This window comes from Heterocephalus glaber, unplaced genomic scaffold (assembly GCF_053883595.1).
Source record: "Heterocephalus glaber isolate CG9 unplaced genomic scaffold, H.glaber_assembly_v1.0 deba00001613, whole genome shotgun sequence".
NCBI lineage: Eukaryota > Metazoa > Chordata > Mammalia > Rodentia > Bathyergidae > Heterocephalus > Heterocephalus glaber.
The window spans coordinates 24,136,527-24,160,542 of NW_028258384.1; the positions used below are offsets into that span (position 1 = coordinate 24,136,527).

At 36.4% G+C, this 24,016-nt stretch overlaps 1 pseudogene; it reads right to left on the bottom strand.

Annotated features, from left to right (window-relative positions):
* Positions 1-1,017: 1,017 nt before the first annotated feature.
* Positions 1,018-3,572, bottom strand: LOC101715213 (nucleolar protein 14 pseudogene; annotated as a pseudogene).
* Between the last annotated feature and the right edge of the window lie 20,444 nt (positions 3,573-24,016).

The window sequence follows — 24,016 nt, forward strand, 5'->3', positions numbered from 1 at the left end:
ATTTACTAATAACTTTAGAAATTGTGTTTTAACTTATCTCCATCTGCTATGTAGTGATTTTACATAATTTCTACAAAAATTGACACTCATATTTTAATCCTATCTTCTTCAAACATGTCTCAATTTTATATATTATCACAATATCTATTTCAGAAAACAATACAACTAAATTTAAACAATGAAAGATGTCTGTAAATCTCACTATTCTGTGTTAACTACAACATTTTTTAAATTTACAGCCTGTGCATATTTTGAGTGTGTCAATGTGTGTGTACATAATGTACATATTTTCTTCTTTTAAAAACAAATAATTCACAATTACATGATATTTTCATTTAATATTTGTATCAAACATTTTCTACATTATTTAATGCTCCCTGTTATAATTAGAATTAACAATTATTTAATACTTATTTATTATGGATGCATAACAGTTATTTAGTAAATTTTCTATTACTGGATGATCTGTTGCCATTTTTAATGTTGTAAAACATACTGAAGAAGATTTTGCAATAACATTTGATGAACATACTTTATTTCCTTAACATAAATCTGTATATTTAAAAGGGGCATTAAAATGCTATAGCTCTTCATGAATACTAACACATTGTGTTCCAGAATAACAATACTGAGCTGGAGATGTAGATCATTGATAGAGAGCTTGCATATTATACATGAATCCCTGGGTACAATCCCCAACACCACACATACAAAAAGACAGTACCAACTTATGTTTTACAAATTATAGATGACATTATCCACTTTCTTGCATCCTTAAAAATAAACATTTCTTAAAATACTTTGCTAATTTGATGGATTAAAATATTATTTTAAATACACTATTTTTCAAATAATTCTTGACAAATTTTCCCTTAATTTAAGGATTACTTTATTTTCTACTTCTTACTCTTTGCCAACTTTTGTATACTGTTCTTCTGTACCTCATGATACATTGAGGATTGTAAACTTAGTCTAGGATATACTTTTTTTTTTTTTTCTCGTTGACAAAACTTTTATTTACTTCTTGAACTTTTTCCTCTTTAGAGCCTTCCATTCACCTTCCTGCGTGGCCAGGCTGTTAAAACGTTGCTTTACTTTTCTTTTTCTTCCCGCATCCTATTCCATGATCTCGGAGAGCTGCATCCTGGCCAGGAACTGGTTGTCCTTCCGGATCTCCCGGACAGCACCTTTAAACTCCCGCTTGTGTTTATGGATCAATCGCTTCCCCTCCTGCTCCTCCTTAGTGCTGCCTTGCTTCCTTCCAAACTCAAGGACTCTCACCAGCGGGGGTGGGGGTGGGGGGTGAAGAGCTTCAGGGAGACCGGCTTGCTCTTCTCACAGATCAGCGGCCCACAGAGCTGCGTCTGGTTTTCTATATCTGTCAGTATGCTCCGGGACAGCTCCTGCAGCTCTGGGGGGTGGCTACGCTCCCCCTGGTGCTCCTCCAGGAGGCCTCAGAGGGGCCTGAAGATGGCATGAAAGGATGGCAGCGCACCGTACGTGAGTACGCAGTGCTTCAGGAGCGCCAGCCCCGCGGCCAGGCAGGACAGCCTGATGTGGTTGGCCTCAGCTGTGGTCAGGGCGCATGGCCCACTGGCCCAGTGCAGGGGGAGGCTTCCCCTCTGCCACGTAGCCACGTCGTCCTCCGAAGAGACCAAGGGCAATTCAGAATTCTTCCCACGTGCTCTGAAAGGGTGCACCAGCGTGGAGCCTTGGCTTTGCTTGTTTGGAGCTTCTATGTAGAGAATCCCAAGGAGAAAATTCACAAGCTCTGGTATGAACCTCCAAGACAGAGACACGTAGTCCAGGAAGAGGCAGTACACGAACAGGCCTTTCACCACGTCTCGGAGGGACAGCATGGGGCACTTGGTGAGGATCTGGCTCATGCACATCAGGGCAGGGGTCACGACAGGGTGCCAGAAGTCGGAAGTCGGAAACAACAGCCCGGCAATTTTCAAGTAGATGAGCACATCCAAGCCTGGAAAAACGGCCAGGCCCCTAGTCTCGATCATCTCCTCCATCTCGTGCATGGCATCTTGGAGAACGAACTGCATGGAGCTGCTTGCAGACTTGGGAAACATCTGGCAGAGATTATACAGCTGCACAACCAATCTATCAATTGCTTTGAGGTCTGGTAGGTCACTGGTAGCCAAATCTCCAACGTATTCCAGAAGGAAGCCGAACAGCTTCTCCAGTTTTGATTTGCTCCCCACAGCTAGACTCGGATGGTTGCATTTCTGAATTCTCTCCACCACCAGAAGCTGCTCCTCCACTGACCTTCCCGACAGCAGCGATCTCAGCTCCTCCTAGGACTCGGGTGCTGCAAAGGTATAGGGCAGCTCACTTCCGGCAGCTCTGCCAGCTCTCTTACCATCGCTTAGGGATCCTCCGCCTGGAGCCTGACACTGCTCCTCCTCTGGCTTCTCACGGTCCTCCTCGCTCTCCACATCAGAGTCCAGGTCTGAGTGGCTGTCTGGGCCCTGGCTGTCCTCCTGGCCCTCCTCCTCCTCCTCGTCGCTCTCCTCACTCTCCTCCTCCTCCGGGCTGCCGGCTTCCCTGCTTCGCCCCTCCTGGATATCCTCCATGTTCATCTTTCCATCTTTGTAAGAAAGCAAACGCCTGTCATCTCTGTCCAGTATGAAGCCGTCATTTAAATCATCTGCTGACATGTGTTTGGGTTTCTTTGTCTTTTCATCCTCGTCCTTTCCAAGCATTCTTCGAAGTCTTTCGGGACTCCAGCTTCCTGAGCTGCTCCTGCTCCTCCTTCGCCAGCTCCTCTTCCGTCTTCATCCTGTTAGAGGGCTGCGCCTTCATCTCGAAGCCAAGCTCATGAACCATCGTGTCATAGGCATTGGGCTTGGGCTTCTCCTTCTCTTTGTTCTCCGACTTGGGAGTCTTGTATGAAGAAGAGTCTGGATTTCTTTCCAGTCCTGGTCCAGCTTCTCCGTGAGCTCCAGGGCGTCTTCCCGCTGCGCCTGTCTCTCCCTCTTCTCTTGCTTGGACTTTGTAATGAGCTCCTCTATCAGCTCCTTCTGTGACTTTGGCTTGTCCCCCTCTTCCTGCGGAGCGGTCTTTTGAAGGAGCCCAGCTCCGCCTCCGAAGTGTGCAGCGGTCAGCTTAGCAGACAAGGCCCCTCGGTCCTCTGAGTTACTGTCGCTGTCCACGATGTCATGGTGCTTCTCGATGTCCGCCAGATACTGGCCGTAATGCGTCAACTCTTCGTCTTCGTTTAGGTTGTAGATGCTTTTTTTCTCATGATGTCGCTGCTGTTCCAGCGCGAACCTCTTCATCATCTTCTCTTCTGGGCTTATGTCGCTGTTGTATTCCCCAAAGCGCTTATCCTTAAATACATTGGACTTGTCCCTGTCTTTGTACTCCTTCAGTAAAGTCTGGGCACGCTTCCTGATGGCTCGCGTGCACGACACGCTGGGCAGCCCCACATCGTAGGGCGTCTTCCTGCCTAGGATCTGGAACTTCTGACTGTTGACTTTCACCTTGAATGGGTTGGGGTTGGCCTTCGCCTGAGTCCTGGGGGCTGGCCTCCGCGCCCCGGCCGACCGGGCCTTCCCCATGGCGCACACTCGAGGGGCCTTGGGTGCCGCTGTCTTCCAGGCCCGGGAAAGGTGACGCGGGCCGGGCGACCAGGTTAACGCGTGCGGTGCCGCAAAACACGCCAGTCTCGCCTCGCCTCAAGATAACTGCGCAAGTCCCCACCCCACCCGCTCTAGGATATACTTTACTTGTACTATTCTTTTATCATTTCCTGTTCAGTTTCCTGTTTATGAACGTTACAATTAAATATTGTCATCTCATATCTTTGGGTTTTTTCAACCACATGCTTTATAATTGTATTTCAATGATTCATCATAGATAAGTAGCAGAGAGTAGCTGTTCTTTTAAACAACATATTTGATTCTTATCTGTAAATTCTTTGCCATCCTTTATACATTTATTTTATTGTGGTACTACTTTTAAGATATTATGTCCATACAAATGAAATGTCCAAAACCTACCTGTAACAACATGATTTTCTGTTAGAAGGTATCATTAATTCTGTCAAGCAGTCCCATATGAAGCAAAGGCTCAGCCAGATACATAAGTGGAAATAAGAAAACCAGAGAGCTGATAAGTAAACTCATATTGCCCTTTGCTGTGATTTCTTGAAAATCTTATATCAAATTCATGGCTGGAGCGGAACCACGTGCTATAACCCTTGTCAGACATTCTTTTCCAGAAAGGCTATCTAATAACTTTGTGAGTGTATGCAGAAGAATAATTGCAATCCTTTGGGGTTTCTCCACCTAGACTTTCAGTATACACTGCCTCACATTCAGATTATAAATCTGTCCCTATAACTTGAAATTTTGACTGTGCAACTGAACTGAAAAGCAATGAGAAGGATTAGTGAATTGCTTTTCCTTCTTGAGCAGTAATGGTATATATAGTTTATGAATAGGTTTCTGAAGCCTAACTAGCTTACAACATGCTGGAAATCCTATGGACAAACATGAAGTACATATTTGTTATACAGGCCTGCTGTCATATAGTTTTAAAATGATGAACCATGCTTACATAAAATTTTAAGTTGGAAAAATCAACTAACTCAACAATTATAGGGTGAAACAGGCTCAAAAATTTGAGGTGACATACCTGAGGTCACACTGTGAGTTAGTGACTCATCTACAATCATCATCACTTTCAAGCAGAGATGGCCTACACTCTAGAAGAATTCAACAAGAGGGGGAAGTCTAAGGTAGGTCATAGTGCAATGGTTTATGAGGGAGCCATTCTCTTACCTTATTCATTTGTAAAATACATGAAACTCTATCACATCTTCTAGGATGAATAATAATTCAAGATGTGCCAGCCAAAGTAGTATATGGGCTATCTGAAATTGATTTCCTGTGTAGTATGAGAAAAGGTCCAGAAAGAGAGAGGAAATAACTCAGGCAAAACCTTATTGACTTGATAATTCTGTGAGAGACCAGGTTGAAATTTGCAGTTATTTAAATAATACATCTTAAATGTGTTTGAATATTGAGTTAAAAATGTCATCTCTTAATGGTTTTGTGAGTATTCAATGGTAGAAAGAGAAAATTTTGCATTAAATTATTATATTTCATCTTCACATTTCTGTGTGACATACTTTATTATATAGCTGAAAGGTCTAGTATTAACAAAAAACTAATTTGAGTCACTATTTCAAAACTCAGAAGAAAGTATCATCCATATATATCCACAATCTCTTCTTTACAGTATTCTCTTTCTTAAATCAGGTACAGAATTTCAAACTGGCAAGGCTTTTGGAGATTGTTTAGTCAACCCTATTCATCTTACAGAGAGAATATTGAGGAGATCAATTCCACAAAGCTATTATGTAGAAAACTTCAGGTGACTAGAATTCTGGACTTCTTGGTCCCAGACCGCTGATTGTGTGTCTACCACCCTGCCTCTCACAAATACGCCAATCAATACTATATTGGTTACAATTTCAGAAAAGATAAAGACACTTCTTTTTTGTCAGAATTTTCAGAAAAGCCTCATGCCCAAGATTTACTTTCTTCTACTCTTTAGAATTATTTTTCCCCTGTCCTTTTTCTCTTTTTCATCCTTTCCCTTTCCTTTCCCTTCCCTTTCCTTTCCTTTCATTTCTCTTCAATTTTTTTTCAGTGAAGAGAAACATGACTGGAAAGTGAAAGCACAATAATAAAACTGTCTTTGTTGAACCAAGCTAGATGCTCATTGCAGTTCAGGACCTTGGCACAAGGATGAAAGATTACTCAGAGTCAATGTCCAATCTATACTCCAAGAGAGTCCAGAGGGGCTGCCATTAACTGAGACCCCTCAGAATGAGAAAGTCCAAATGACAGCCCCAAAATGCAACTTCCGTTGCCTTCTATTGATAGAACCAGGAAGCAAGGATCAAAGAAAAAAGAAAGGATTTTCTGAGAAGGAACTCATATAGGTCACAGGGGGAAAACAGGAGATGGTGAGGATGGTCCGTTAAATGACCTACTCTGGGACTAATTTAAATAATAAAAATGTATGGATAGAACAAAGGCCAGAGTATTCACTCCTCAAGACAATGCATTTTGACCCTACTGTGACTTGTGTCTCAGTGGACTATCTTTTAATGTCTGACCTTGGACTCTGGGTAGTTTTAAGCTTGTGGCTCTAAAAGCCCCTTGTCTCTGCATCTGCATCTCATATATACCTCTGATCAATGTCCCTACAAATGCTCGCTTTTCCTAAAGCCTGAGTTTTATTATTGTAGTGGGGGATTAAGGTGGAAGCTGCAGTGAAGTCATTTCATAGTGTTTTTACAATTTTACCCAAAGACATTTCATAGAAAAAATTTATGATAATGAATTTTTGGATTAGAGATAGTATTATACAAACTATATCTGCCTTACATGTTAGCACACACATTCAAAAATACACAGCTAGCCAGGGATGGTGGCACACCCTTATAATCCCAGAACTCAGGAGGATGAGGAGGGAGGCTGAGGCAGGAGGATCACCACGAGTTTGAGGCCACTCTAGGCTACATAGCAAGTTGAAGGCCAGCATGGACTACATAGCAAGACCCTGTCTCAAAAAATATTCATAGCCAATATTTTAGGTCATGAACATATAAGTTATCTCTGTAGGTTGTAGATTAAAATTTCTTCATAAATGAAGTTGAGTTTTCTAAGGCTAACTCTTGATTCAACACGGGCAGTAGCAGCAGATAGAGACCCTAGCAAAGCAAGTACACTGATTCAGGGGTGATGCAGAAAGCCATACAAAGGAATATATATGGAAATAAATACTTATTGGGCCATAATCCAGTATCAGAAGAGTTAGGAAGGAAAGGAAGACCACTCCAGGATTGAAGCATTCTTTACACACCAGGCTCAGTGTAAACAAGATCTCAGGAGAGGATCAGCTCCCAATCAAGGAATTCAGCATCAGTCTAGTTGATGGAATAAACTCCTATCACTCTCCCCTTCCTACAGGGAAAAAGATCACAATGAGTGTGAGATACTTGCAAACCACACATCAGAGAAACAGAAACAGAAAGCACTGTCAGACCCTTGAGGATTTTCAAACAATCATACCACTCTGATTAGGGTCCCAAACTTAGAGCTAAGAAAACTGCAAACTACAGGGTGCAAAAGCAAGCAGCATCTGGGAGTACAGGACCCTAGGGAAAGAAAAGCACACAATCATGTAGAAATAATTACCCATTCTTTCTCCATACTCTAGGAGTGTTGTGCTTCCAGGGCATCCTGTGTGTGGCCCACACTTGGCTGAAGACACCCACACAGGAGTTTCCAATGCCTCCAGTCAGATCCTACTAAAAAAAAGGGAACCTAGGGGCTTCGACAATTTTTTAGGTGATAAAGTGATGCTTTAGGGAGAGTTAACATAAAAGGATGAAGGGTAGAGAGACAGTGTGTGGCACTTGGATCAGAGGGCAGAGGAGTACATGCTAGACAGAAGGCTTGGAGTGAGATACTGGCAAGCAAGTGCATCAGAGAAACTAAAAGCTAGACAGTAGTTTATGAGAGTACACTGTCAGGCCCTTGGGGATTTGAAAACAATCACACCACTCTGGTTAGGGTCCCAAATCCAATGGCTGATAAAATTGCAAACTGCAGGCAGTGAGAGTAACATCTGGTAAGAAAAACACAGAGACAATTGTAGGATTCTGCTTTGTAGGGAAAGAAACAGGGAAGAAGTCTCAGATAGATGTTAACACAGAACCATACACTCCCCCTCCCAAAATAATTGAGGTGTTTGGGTGTTGGCATGGAGACACAGGCTGAAAAGTAGCCATAGCCAGAGTATTACCTGCACCCAGGAGGCAGGCCAAGAGAACCACATGGATCCACAAGCTTCAGTGCTCACAAGCAATGAAGTAAATCATGGGGTGGGGGAGAGCTGATGGGAGACCTGCAATAGAACTCAAATTACAGTATAAATATGACTGTAAGGACTCTTTGATTTTGTACTTTACAGCTGTATGGGTTTATTTTTCATTTTATTTGTTTTTCCTTCTCTTTTTTCTTTTTCCCTTTTCTTTATATTTTCTTCATTTCTTCCTCTCTATCATATCCCCTTATCGTCTCTGTTTCTTTCCTCCTTTCATTGGTCAAATATATAGGTGCCAAATATATATGTGTGCAAATAAGAGTAAGAATTAATAACTGATTTAATTTAAACAGTAACTTTCATAGGTATAACAGGATAACCAAAATTGTGCATAGATAACCAAAGATTAAATAACTACCAAAAAATGAATAGGTTCCTTCAAAATCTATTTACATTTCCCTCCCACTACATCTCTCCCTCCACTCCCAAAAATATTCTCTCAAACACCCTCAATATGAGCCTTTTATTCTAGCTAAAAATAATTCCAACAAAGTGTGATCTCCTGTTTTTCACCAATTGGTACTTCTTTTCTTTTCCTATCTTCTTGCTGATTTATCCTCTTCCTATTCCTCTTCCATTTTTATACCCATCCCTTCACATCCCATTTTAATTGTTATTAGCAGTTGAGTACAGTTGGTAAGGAGATGGGTAAATGGGTGAAATTACTAAAGTAAGTATTAAGGAACATTATTAATATATGGTTGGATGTGAGATTATTGTTTAACAAGAAGAGATTCTCTCCTTACAAAACAGTAAAAGATCTGATCCTATTAAAATTAGTAAATTAAAAAGAAAAATGAAAAAAGAAAAAGAGAAAAAGCAAAACTAAAAGAAATTAACCAAGAACACTTACTTGAAAACAGATATAAACTAAAAAGACATCTATACTACCAACAAAGCCTTTCCACTTCAATTCATCAACACTCAGCATGGAAAGAAAACAAGTCAATAAAAAGTCTCCAAAATCTCCCAACACCACCAAACAGATCCAAGGGGCAACTATGTAGAAGAAATAAACAATTGGTTGGATTATATGAATACGTAAGAGAAGAAACAAAGTCATGGAGTTCAAAGATAATACAACTAAACAGATAATAGATTTAGTAAACAAAATGATAAGTGGTTTAAAGGATGATACTAATAAAAACTAACAAAGCAAAAGGAAACTTCTCAAAATGTGAATGACCAATTAAGCAAAATATTACACACCATAAAAAGGTGCCAAACAGAAATATAAGACATAAAAGTTTCTATGGAAAATAAGGGTAGGAGAAATGACCAATGTGAGCAGAGAATCTCAGATCTGGAAAAGAGGGCTCATATGACTATATATTCATGTGACTCAGAGATATCTTAAAACAACAATAGAACTAGGAAAATGGAACTAACAGCTGCTATATTACCCAAAGGCTACCAATCTAGGATCATTTGGAATTAAAGAAAATTCAGAAAAATATGCTTACAAAAATCAGAGCAGAAAAATTTACTAGTATGGGGAAAATTCAATATACATATAACCATAGAATATAGTACATGAAATAGTAATGTTTAGAAAATAATTTCTCCACAATAAAATAGTCAAAATCACACAGGTCTGACACAGGAATAGAATCTTGAAAATGTTAGAGAAAATTATCAAATTATTTATGAAAATAAACACATTAAAATTGTATCTCAAGAAAAACTTGAGGGCTTAGAGGAAGGGTCTTCTGGGCTGCTGTCCATCCCACTACTGCTGGCCCAGAGGTAGGGGATTCAGGGCCACCATCCATCCTGCCACTCTCAGCCCAGAGGAAGGGCCTTCTGGGCTGCTGTACCTCCCATGGCTCCCAGCCCAGAGGAAAGGGCTTCTGAGCCACTGTCCCACCACTTGCAGCTCAGAAGAGGTGAGCCATGTGAGAGTCAACAACAGCACCCCCCCCCCCGGTTGAAATGAGAAGACACATAAACAGGTCCCAAAGCCAGACTTCCTGATCACCCACAGCAACCCCAAAGAGAAATGAAATGGAACACTCTGATGCTCAATGACCTGGACTCCCTGAACTGGAAACAAAGGAGGATCTGGAAAAAAGGAAATCAGAAATAATTTCTCAGATAACAGCAGAGATTGTGCTCATCGTGCAAGACATGATTAATAAATCTAGAGAGGAGCTGAGGAACATGATGGAATCCCAACATAGGAAACAAACGGAATCCATAAAACAGATGCAAATAGATTTCCAGAAGATCAAAAACTCCATTGAAAGTCTACACGGCAGAATGAACCAATGTGAGGACAGACTTTCAGTTATAGAACATAAGATTGCAATTAGTGTCCAGGAAAAGAAAAATTGCTTCAAAACTGAAAGGGACCACGAGAAATCAATCCAGGAGCTGCAAGACGATACAAAGAAGAATAACACAAGACTGACTGGAGTCAAAGAAGAAACAGGAGAGAGTGCAGACAACATAAAAAAAAAAAAAAAAAAAAAAAACTCTTCACAGAAGTAATGGCAGAAAACTTCCCAAGCAGAGGAAAAGAACTTGACATACAGATAAGTGAGTCATATAGGACTCCAACTAGCCTTGATCAAAAAAAATATCTACACACAGGCATATAATTGTTAAAATTCCAGAAACTCAACAGAAGAACAAAGTTCTACAAGCAGAGAAAAGAAACAAATCACATACAAAGGAAAGTCCATCAGAATCAAAGAAGACTTCTCAACACAAACCATCAAGGCAAGAAGTGCTTGGAGTGATGTATTCCAAGCCCTAAAGGAAAACACCTTTGAACCCAGATTGATGTACCCTGCAAAACTCTCTTTCAAAATTGATGGAGAAATAAGATACTTTCATGACAAAGAGCACCTTAGGAACTTCCTGAATACTAAATCTGCACTCCAAAAAATTTTAGACAATATCCTAGGAACAGACAATGAGGATCACAACCCCAGGAAGCAAAGCAGAATGAACATATCAGGCAAGACAAGGAACTAAATGTAAAGGGGGAGAATCCAACAAAAAGAAAAAGTCATGGCAATGACAAGTCAATACATTTCAGTTATAACCACTAATGTTAATGGTCTCAATTCACCAATCAAAAGAAATAGACTGGCAGAATGGATCAAAAACAAAATTCAACAATATGCTGCATACAAGAAACACACTTAATTCAAAATGAAACTCATAGAATTAAAGTTAAAGGGTGGAAAACAATACTCTATGCAACGGGAACAAGAAAAAAACCAGGAGTAACTATCCTCTTTGCAGATCAAGTAGATTTCAAACCAACACTGATTAAGAGAGACAAAGAAAAACACTACATCCTTGTAAAGGGAACAATCCAACAGGAAGAGATGACAAACATGAATATTTATGCACCAAACACTAGTGCACCCAACTATATAAAACAAATACTAACGGACATGAAAAGTCATACATCCACTAATACAATTGTAGTGGGGGACCTCAACACCCCACTGTCACAAATAGATAGATCAACTAGACAAAAAATAAGTAATGGAACACTAGAGCTCAATCAAACTCTTGAACAAATGAATTTAACAGATGTTTACAGAGTCTTCCACCCTACAAAATCAAAATATACATTCTTCTCAGCTGCACATAGGTCATTCTCCAAAATAAACCACATACTAGTGCATAGAACATGTTTAAGTAAGTGCAAAGGAATTGAAGTTATCTCCTGTACATTATCAGACCATAGTGTGATGAAATTGGAAATCAATAGCAAAAGAAACTGGAAAAATTACATAAAGACATAGAAATTGAACAGCATACTTCTGAATAACTAATGGGTCACAGAGGAAATTAAAGAAGAAATCAGACAGTTCCTTCCATTAAATGGCAATGACAATACAACATATTGGAGTCTATGGGACACAATGAAAGCAGTCTTACGAGGGAAATTCATAGCAGTGAATATGCATATTAGGAAAACAGAACAAGCCCAATTAAACAACCTGATGCTGAACCTCAAGCTTCTAGAAAAAGAACAGCAGGACAAACCCAAAGCTCATATAAGGGAGGAAATTATAAAGATCAGAGGAGAAATCAGTGCAATGAAGACTAGGAGAATGATACAAAAAATCAATGAAGCCAAGAATTGGTTCTTCGTAAGAATAAACAAAATTGACAAATCCTTAGCCAACCTTATCAGAAAAAGGAAAGAAAATGCCCAAATCCATGCAATTAGGAGTGAAAAGGGTGAAACTACAACAGACACAGCAGAAATACAGAGGTTCCTCAATACATACTTCCAGAACGTATATGCCAATAAGATGGAAAACACAGAAGAAATGGACAGATTCCAAGATACATATGAATCACCGAAGTTGAATGAAGAAGACCTAAAAATTCTAAACAAACCTAATATCAACCAATGAAATTGAAAACATAGTTAAAAATTTATCAACTAAGAAACGCCCAGGTCCTGATGGCTTCACTGCTGAATTCTACAAGACATTAGGAGAGGAACTACTGCCACTCCTATTTAAACTCTTCAATGAAATTGAAAGGGAAGCAATACTCGCCAATTCATTCCTGGAAGCAAGCATCATCTTGATCCCCAAAGCAGCGAAAGACCCAACTGAAAAAGATAACTATAGGCCAATCTCACTAATCAACATAGATGCAAAAATCCTTAATATGATACTGGCAAACAGAATGCAGAAGATCATCAAGAAGATCATACACCCTAATCAAGTGGGATTCATCCCAGGGATTCATCCCAGGGATTCAGGGATGGTTCAAAATACCCAAATCAATCAATGTAATACACTGTATCAACAGAGTCAAGGACAAAAACCATATGATTATCTCTGTAGATGGAGAAAATGCATTTGACAAAATCCAACATGCATTTATGATAAAAACCCTACAAAAAATTGGACTAGATGGCCTCTACCTCAAACTGATAAAAGTTCTTCATGTAAAACCAACAGTCAGTAACATCCTAAATGGTCAAAAACTGAAATCCTTCACACTAAAATCAGGAACAAGACAAGCATGTCCACTATCACCACTCTTGTTCAATATAGTTTTGGTAACATTACCCATGGCAGTTATACAAGAGAAATAAATAAAACAATAAAGATAGGTAATGCAGAAGTCAAATTGTCATTATTTGCAGATGACATGATACTCTATATAGAAGACCCCAAGAACTCCACCAAAAGTCCTCTAGACTTAATAAACAAATTCAGTCAAGTAGCTGGTTACAAGGTCAACACACAAAAATCAATAGCTTTCCTATACACCAACAACAGACTGAATGAGAGAGAAATAGGGCAAATAATTTCTTTCACAATAGCATCCAAAAAACTGAAATACCTAGGAATCAACCTGAGAAAAGAAATCAAAGACCTCTTCTCTGAAAACTATGGCACTCTGAAAAGAGAGATTGAAGATGATATCAGAAAATGGACAGACATCCCCTGCTCCTGGGTAGGAAGGATCAATATAGTGAAAATGGCTATCCTTGCAATACTGCTATATAGATTTAATGCAATTCCATTTGAGATTCCAGCAGCATACTTCATGGACATTGAGAAAACAATCCAAAAATTTATTTGGAACAAGAATACACCCAGAATAGCAAAAGCAATTTTAGGTAACAGAGACATGGCAGGGGGTATCATAATCCCCAACTTGCAACTCTACTACAAAGCTACTGTGATAAAAACAGCATGGTACTGGCAAAGAAACAGACCTGCGGACCAGCGGAACAGATTAGAAGATGCAGAAACAACTCCAGACACACTCAGCCATCTCATTTTCAATAAAGGAGCCAAACACCCTCACTGGAGGAAAGATAACCTCTTTAATAAATGGTGCTGGAAAAATTGGGTTTCAACTTGCCAAAGATTAAAGCTAGAACTATATCTCTCACCATGCACTAAACCAAAATAGAAATGGATTAACGATCTAAATATTAAAAAAGAAACGCTGAACTGGCTCGAACAGAGGTTAGGTAGAACTATTGAAGACATTGGTATAGGAAAAGATTTTATCAACAAAACCTCACTTGCCCGTGAACTAGCAGAAACAATCAACAAGTGGGATCTCTTCTTATTAAAAAGCTTCTACACAGCAAGAGAAACCACCAACAGTGGGAAAAATCTTCACCTGCTCCTCCTCAGACAAAGGTCTACTATCTCGAATCTATAAAGAACTTAAAAAGATCAGACCTCCCAAATTTAAAGATCCAGTCCAAAAATGGGCATCTGAAATGAACAGACATTTCTCAGACAAAGAATTAGAAATAGCAAATAAATTCATGAAAAAATGTTCAACTTCACTGGTCATTTGAGAGATGCAAATGAGAACAACACTGAGATTCCACCTCCAGAAATAATGGCTGCTATCATGAAATCAACAGATAACAAATGCTGGCGGGGCTGTGGGGAAAGAGGGAACCCTGCTCCACTGCTGGTGGGAGTGTAGACTGGTGCAACCACTGTGCAAATCAGTATGGAGATACCTCAAAAAACTAGAACTGGAAGTCCCATTTGACCCAGCTATTCTTCTGCTGGGTATCTTCCCCAAAGAATTAAAAGATTCATACCACAGTGATATATGTCCACCCACATTCATAGCTGCGCAATTTGTAATAGCTACAACTTGGAAACAGCCCAAATGCCCATCAGCTGGAGACTGAATCAAGAAAATGTGTTTTTTTAAAATAAAATGGAGTACTACTCAGCCATAAAAAATGAGAAATTCGACACATTTATAGCTAAATGGATGCACATTGAGGCGATACTCTTAAGTGAAATAAATAGGACACACATGTGTAAATACCGAATAGTTTCTGTAGTGTGAGAACCTGAAAGTGTATATAAGGACTAAAATGTATAATAGGTAATGTGAAATAAGAAGAAAAGGGGCCAAGGGGAATGGGAATTGGGAGGGGTAGGGGATAGGAAAGAAGGGAATGGAATTAATATGAGAAAATGGAAAAATGGAAACAAAGTCTTTGCAAATAGGGAGGGATGGAGGGGTTGAAGGGAGGGCAGGGGAAGGAGGAAAAATAAGAACCAAGAGAGATTATGTAAAGGTGCAAATTTCCAATGATAAATGTCATTATATTGTATACCTAAAATGTACCAATGATTAGAATGAATAATTGATAATGCAAAATAAGAAGAAAAGGTCCAAAGAGGTACGGGAAGTGGGCAGGGCAGGGGAAAGGAAAGAAGGGAAAGGAAAAATGATGAGAAATGGAAAAAATTTAAACAAAATCTTTGTAAAAAGGGAAGTTTGGAGGGGGTGAAGGGAGGGCTAGGAATGGGGGAAAAAATAAGGACCAAGATGCATCATGTAAATGTACAAGTCCTCAATGAGTAATGTAAATGTATTGTATACTAAAATGTGCCAATAAAATTTAGCCTGAGACAAAAAAAAAAAAACTTGAGTGCTAGGAGAACTTGGAGTGATATGCTTCAAGCATTTAAAGTAAAAAATATTTCAACTCAGAATAATAAACCTGAAATTTCCTCTTTCAAAAATGATGGAGAAATAAGAATGTTCCATGGAAAACCATACCTTCAGAAATTCATGACCATCAAACTAGCACTCTAAAAATTTCTCAAGAATTTCTTATACATAATGAGCTAACAATTCTAAAAGTCTAATACAATGACTGTATCAAGCAGAGTGAGCAATTATGAAAAGGGAAAAGTAAATGTACCAGCAACAGGAAAATGCAAGGAATGGAAGAAATCAATACCTTTTGGTAATAACTTACCATAGAAAAGATTTCAATTTCCCAATCAAAAGACAATGAATAACAGATTGGATGAAAACCATAACAGTGAAATGCTACAAACAAGAGGACAATCATACCAAAAAGAAATTCATAGACTAAAATTTAAAAGATGAAAAATAATATTTTTTGCAACAAGATCCCAAAAGTAAGTAAAAATAGCTATTTTATTTTCAGACAATATGGACTTCTAGCCAAAACTGAACAAAAGAGCCAAAGAAGGTTACTATTTATAGCCTAAGGGAACAATTGAAAATGAAGATATAAAAATGTTAAATATGTCCATATTGAATACCAGTGCACACAACTTCACATAATAAACACTAATGGACATAAAATGTCAGATAAACATCAGTAAAATCATAGTGGGGGACACCAATACCTAAACAGAATGACAGATCAACTAGACAAAAAAATCAACAAACAAGCAAATAGCAGAGTTGAACTACATGGAACAAATGGACTGAATAGATATCTATAAAGTGTTCTTCTTATAATGGCAGAATACATTCTTCTCAGCAGCACATGGAACTTTTCCCAAAAGAGAGCACATATTAGAACATAAAACTTATATAATTAAAAAAGAAATAAATTATCCCATGTATATTTTCAGATTATAGTCCAATGAAACTAGAAATCAATAGCAATAAAAAACAAAAATTTTAAACAAACATGGAGATTATACAATATTTTATATATTCTTGAATAATCAATGAGTCATAGAAAAGAATAATGAAGAAATTAAGTACTTCCTAGAATCAAATAAAAATCCCAATACAATATACTAGACTATTTTGGACACAATGAAAGCATTCCTTAGAGGGATGATTATTGTGAATACCCACACAAGAAAATTAAAGCTGCTCCAAATAAATATCCCAGTGATGTACCTCAAAGTCCAACAATGCAAGAATAATCCAAATCCAAAACTACTACCTAGAAGGAAGTTATAAATATTGGAGCAGAATTTAATGAAAATAAGACTAAAACAATTAAAAATCAATGAATATAATAACTGCTTCTTCAAAATAATAAACAACATGGAAAAACACTTAACCAAACTTGACAAAAGTCCCATATCAATGCAATTATACTTGAAAGAGGTGAAATCACAAAAGACAATGCCAAAATCCAGAAGATTAATACTATGAAAACCTGTACTATAGCAATTTGGAATATCTTGAGGCTATGAATAGATTCCTAAAAACATATAAATTAGCAAAACAGAACCAGGAATATATAAAAGTCCTGAGCAATATAATACCAGGCAATGAAATTAAGCAGTAATGAACAGCCTATCAAACAAGAAAATCCCAGAACTAAATAAATTCATTGATGTACTCTATGCGAATTCAGGATAGCTCTAATGCTCACATGCCTCAAAGTCATTAATGAAATTGAAAGGGAAGGAATACTACCAAACTCATTCCTAAAATCTAGCATTACCTTATTTCCAAAGCCTGAAAAGGATTCAACAACAACAACAAAAAGGAAATGACAGGCTAATCTCTTTAATGAACATACATACAAAAATCCTCAACAAGACACTGGCAGGCAGAATGCAAGAAAACATAAAAAATTCATACATCATGAAAGAAGTAGGATTTATTTCAGAGATATGAGAATTGTTCAACATACACAAATAAATAAGTGTAATATATCACATAAACAGAAGCAATGACAAAAATCACATGATAATATCAATGCAGATAGAAAAAGTCTTTGAAATAATCCAACATCCATTCTGGTTAAAAACTGAAAAATACATGTAGAAGGACATTATCTCAATCTGATAAAAAGCCAATTATGACAAACCTATTGCAAATGTCATATTAAATTGTAATAAAACTGAAAACTTTTCCTCTAAAATGAGGAAGACAACAATATCCACTATTACTACTCCTGTTCAATATTGTACTTGCAACTTTAGTCAGAACAATCAGGCAAGAGAAAGAAAGAAAATGGGCACTGTAGGAAACAAAGAAATAAAATTATCATTATTTTTAGATGACATCTGGCATTGAAAATACCACTTCAACCTTAGTTCCTTTGAAATGCTAGTGTTAAATTCAAAAGGAAATTTAAGAGATCACAAAACGAACTAAGACAGCCTTAAAGGATAGACAGTGGCCTTTTTTCAGTTCACATAAACAGTAATGCAAGTCATTTTTACTTGAAAAAATAGCATTGTAATCAATGAAAGAAATATTTTGCTTGAAGTCTACAATTTATGATGATCTAAATCATGTTTATGTTTGCTAAGATTTAAAAACAAAAATATATTAGTAAAGGTGAAAACTATGTATTTAAGCTTAACAGAAGAATAAAAATTACATCTTAAATCAATATAATGCTTTCTAGTTTTTCAAAGCAATTCTGAAATTATTCATTATATAATTGTAACCATGTAACAGAAGTGTCCCAGATAATTTCCTTGATTCAATGTATCATTATTTTACAGACAGTGATTTGAATTTACAGATAGTAAAGTCACTTTATAGTAAGTGGCTACAACAAGACTAGAATCTATATACTTTAATCTGTGAATCAATACATTTCAAAATATTATTTGTATTTTTGAATGAAAAGAAACCATCCCCATCATCAAAGTATTAATTTTCCCACTGTATAAATTTCTATAACAAAGTAGAAGCTCTAAACTTCAATTGGAGAGCTATCATGTGTGTATATTATTTTTACAGGCCTTAGAACGCAAAGTAAATTTGTTTTAGTATGAATGTTCATGTCCCCCCAAAATTCATATGTTAAAGCACAAGATATTTGGAAAGTAATTATATTATAAAATTGAGCTCTTATCAATCAGATGAGTCCCCCTCTAAAGTGGTGAAGAAGTCTATTTGCCTATTGAACCATGTGAGGAGACAAGAAATGCAGAATTGTTGAAACAGAGAAAACATTACCAAAGATTGCCTCTGCTAGTTCCTTGATCTTGGAATTCTCAGCCTCTAAAATTGTGAGAAATACATTTTTGTTGTTTACATGTTCTAAGGTACTTTGTTTTAACAAACTGAACAGACTGAAAAAAATTTTTTTTCTTTCCCACGTGAGATCAAACTAATACATATAGGGATTTGGACCACCTGAGAGAAGTTGCTGATAGAAATGAACAAAGGGAGGGAAGGACAGAGAGGGGCAGGATTTAATAACCTGTAACAGCAGAAATTATAGAGATGACTTAAATGTCTTATTCTTTGCCAAGTGGAAAAAAAGCAATTTGAAAAATCAAAAGTGCTCAGGCTCAAGGCTTGTCCACCCTCATTTTGGGATACTACTTGACATTCAGCAACAGCCATCTAGAGATTTTGCTGCTTATATGTTAGTAGCCTAGTTGATTAAAAAGGCTAGGTGTTACTCTTGTGCTGCTGTTAGGGAATTCAATGAAAATAAAGCATTTCTGTGCTGGGTACCAAGTAGTTGAACTATACTGTAATACATATGTGATATAAAAGGGAAAGTGGGAAACATACTTTGAGCTTTTTAAAAAAAAGAAGTATAAAGTGGGAAAGATATTTTGAGCTTTTATTTTTATTTTTTTGGTACCGGGGATCGAACTCAGGACCTTGCACTTGTGAGGCAGGTGCTGGAACCACTGAGTTAAACCCCCGTCCCTGAGCTTTTATTTTTAAGAAGTATATTTGGCCTTATGAACACAGGCATTTGAACATATTATAAACTATAAGATTTAAATATACTGAAAGAGTTCAACCACAACAATGACAAAGAAAAGGGACAAGTCACTTTTTAATACATTGTCCTAGCATAATACCTTTCCCCTATTACCTCTTCATACTTTATCGCCATACTGTGTTTGTCTGTCATTCCCAATAGACTCTAAAATCCATAAAGTGATAAAAAAGTCACACTGTTCCCTGCTTAATCCCTAATGAGTATTAAGTGCCTGCCTCGCATATGGAGAGATTTCAAACATATCTGCTAATGCAAAAAAAAAAAAAAAAAGCAAGGAATAAAGGAAGAAAGGTTAGTGCAAGGGACAGAAGGAGGCAGAGAAGAAAATTGTGAGGGTAGACCTACAGAACAGATGAATTTATTACAGACTAGTCTTGTTATTTTTTGACTACACTTGTGAAGTGTATCTGACTGTTTCTATTCTTCTTGATTGGAATGTAGATCAAACAACACCAAAATATTATGCTATGTATACTTTTATGAATGTTCACTATGCTTCAACAAAGAGATAAATGTTTATTTGAAATTTCTCTACAAAAGATAGTCAAATATTTGCATATTCATAGTTGTTAATATTTGTGGAACAGATTTGCCCTGTAGTCACCTTAAAGTTACAATCTTTTCCCTTAATAATATTTCAATTCCTGCTTCCAGAATATGCCACCATGGATATGGATATATATACACATATATATACGCGGATATATATACGTATATATATGTATATATACACATATATATCCGCGTATATATATGTATACATATATATTATATACATATATATACGCGTATATATATACATATATATACGTGTATATATATGTGTATATATATATTTCATTAAGTTTACTGGTACATTTTAGGTATACAATATGATAACATTCATCATTAGAAATTTGTACCTTTACATGATATATCTTGGTTCTTATTTCTTATTTTTTTCCCCATTGCCCTGCCCTCGCTTCAACCCCTCCACCCCTCCCTATTTATAGACTTTATTTCCTTTATGTCCTCATATTTATTCCTTTTCCCTACCCCTCCCACTTCCCCTTCTTCTTCCCCTTTGGACCTTTTCTTCCTATTTGACAATATCTATTATACATTTTCATCCTCATTTACTCTTTCAGTTTCTCACAGCAGAGAAATTATATGTTTAGAAATAGGCTTAATGTTCAAAATATGAAACAAGTTCTGCTTCTTAGTTTACTAATGTTCAGGTTCTAGGAAGCTCTCCTTTAGAAGTGACAATTGAACCATTATTCTCTCTCATGTGTTTCAAATTACTAAGATCTATATAGCTATTACTTATCTTCGTCTGTTTGTCTTGATTTCTAGATTTGCTGATGAGATTGTTTTCATTTATCAAATTATATCGCAACTTTTACTTTGGAATTGAGAAAGTATTTGTACATATAGAATCTGAAATCCAAACCAAACTTTGAAGAAATTAGTGCCACAAAGTGATAGCAGTGTCCAACAAAATAAGAATGTTGAAAGATGTTAATTTATTATCTACTTAGTTCAAGAATGATTTTCATTTGATTCTTATGGATCCAATCTGAAGATCACCGAAAGTGACTCTTTCCTCTTATGATACTGAAATTAAAATGTGTTTACTTCCAAGAGTCACTTCATATAACTTATTCTAAGTATCCACAACAAACTTTAAAGTTTAATCAACTCATTAAATCAGATTCTATCACTTGCCTATTAAAATCTCTTATTTTCCATATGAGATTTAATAAGTCCATTTAAAAATCATCAGCTGTAAATACAGTTAAGTTCAGGAGGATAGTGAAACTTTAGTAAATACAAAATTATATACTTGAGCATAATATTTTAAAAGTTAGGTTAATCTTTCTTTATAAGATATCAACATATACAAAGTAAATTCTCCAACCCTATAGAATTATATTTAAAAATTTTAGAAAAATTCACCCTATATATTGTATATCTTATTTTGGGTATATGAAAATGAACTTAGGAAGGTTAGGCAAAATTCATTTTTGTAAAGTTAATGAAAGTTTAATTGAGTAGAACAATAGCAGAAAATCACCTGGTATATTTGAAAACAAAGTGATTTTGCCTCTATAAACTTTCATTGGAAATCATTATGGAGATTTGTTCATGATAGCATCAACTATTATGGGCATTAAAAATAAAATTAAAGTAAATTTTTGTGTTAAAAATATTTTTCAAAGAAATTGTAATGTACATTTATTTCCAAATTGCAAGAAAATATTGTAGCTAAATTGGTGTTAAATTTCATATATGACATTTTGTGACAAAGAAGCAAAGATAAATGCTTTTATTAAACTGTATTGAAAATATAGTAAAAAATATACAAAGGAGATAAGTGCTGGTCAATTAAAATGATTCAATTTAAAATAGGTGTTATTGTGTAAGTAGAAATGCATGGATATGCTTTCAGAAATCATTCAATGCTCTTCCTTCCTCAACACATTCTTCATCTTTTTGCTGCTCTGACCCTATCAGATAAAAGCCATTAATGTTATATTGCTATATCAGATTAACTTTCTAGGGATGATTGCATTTTAAAACCCCACCATAGAAAGGACCATATTTAACAACAACAAAAAAGGAAGCCTGAAAAATATGCTTAGCTTTGATACATTTTGCTATCAATTAAAGACTTACTATAACTTTCACCTTTGAATTGAAGAAATATAAGAATTATAATTTTACATTCACAAGGCCACAAACTGAGCCACACAATTACATGAGGTTTGCAGGCCATTAATTTCTGGCTATCATTCCTGTATGACAGTCTTTGAACTATCTATTATATTTACTGTACTATGAGTTCCTTAATGATACTGACTCTGTCTTATTCATCTTTGCATTGCTGGAGTATGATGTGGATAGTAATTATGAAAGACTCAATAAATGTAGGTGGAATGACTAATGCATATACAAGCAGAGACCTGTCTATGTACCATACAGATACTCAACATTATTTCACATAATAGTTTAATAGAATGAATATCATAAAAATATCTAATGCATATTAACACTAAGTATACAAAAATATTACAAGTAATCATATGTATAAGTGTGTACACTGGCCTGTGTGTATATTTCCCTTACTAATAACAAAGTTTAGGAAAGAAATCATATCTTTTTCATATTTGTAATACTGAAACAAAGTGTATGGCATATAGTAGGTATGTGATTCACTTTTCTTTATTAAATAGTTGATGGGTTATATGGATAAAGTGAAAATTAAATTATAATGAAATCAAACATTCTTTACTTTGTGAACACTTCTTATTCTGTTCTGAATGATATTTTTCTCCATTTAAGTGTAAAGGATGATGTTTCTGCCAATAACTATTAGCTGATTTGAAAATGGATCCCCAAATGATAGAAATCATTGGAGGTATGTCAACTATGGCTGGGAAGAACAAGGAGTAGGAGAAATGTTGGTGTTTACCTCCCTACAATATTTTATTTCATTTAGGTCAATATTTTCACCAATTATTCATATATAATAATATATATGAATTTGTAAATATTTAAAAACTCAAAGTAGAAAATGAACTACACATCTATAGGAGTCAAAAACACCAGTGGGTATGGCTATGAACACTGGAGTTGACTATGAAGAGAATATGAATTAATAATTCATGTCATAAAGGATGGGTAAAACTTGTATTCACTAATATTAGCTAAAGCTGCTCTTTCTATACTAATGTTTTTCTGTCTCTCTAGATATCTATCCCTCTATATAAATTTTCAATTGCTTCTAAAACTCTTGTAAGCTATATTAAATTATTTCCCTTACTTTATTGGTGCATATACTAAGACTTACCAAGTTGAGCAATGTGCTTAAATCACCTTCTATTAGGTCATTGTTATGGTTTAGATATAAAATGTACCCCTAACCATCAGGTTAAGAAGGTGAGTTTTTCATAAGTGGGTCATGGGGACATAACCTCAAAGGGTGTATTCTTGTCCCTTGGTCCTCCCTTCTTTCTCTCCTTTCTAATTGCCATGACTTTAGCAGCTTTCCTCTCCCAGGTCCTTCCACCATGCTGCTTCTGCCATAGCGACAGCCAACCATGGACTGAAGCCACTGACACTGTGAGTCAAAAGAAACCTCTATTCCTTTAAGTTGAAAGTGTTGGTATTTTGTTCTGGTGATGGGAAAACTAACTAATAGAATGCCTCAGAATTCAAAAGTAGACACACATATGCACACACACATTTTTAATTAGAATATTTAAAATACATAATGTTTACATTCCTTGTGTGGAGTTGGTACATGTACAAAACACATTTACTTCCTTTTTCATTCTTTTTCCCTTGCTTCCCTCTGCCTACCTTATCTCTTGATCTGATTCAGATTTGAGAAAAACTTATCCTTACTTACTATTATCTACACTTTAATTTGCTCCTTATTTATAATTTCGGTCACCCACATTAAAAATACCTATGATATTTAAGCTTGTGTGCCTGATTTGCTTCATGTAACATTATAGTCCAAGGTGCATTCACTTTCTAACAAAAACTTCAACTTCATCTTTCTTTATGGCATAGTAATACTTCATTGTGTGTAAATACCCTATTTTTTATCCATTCATATGTTCATGGACATAGAGGCCC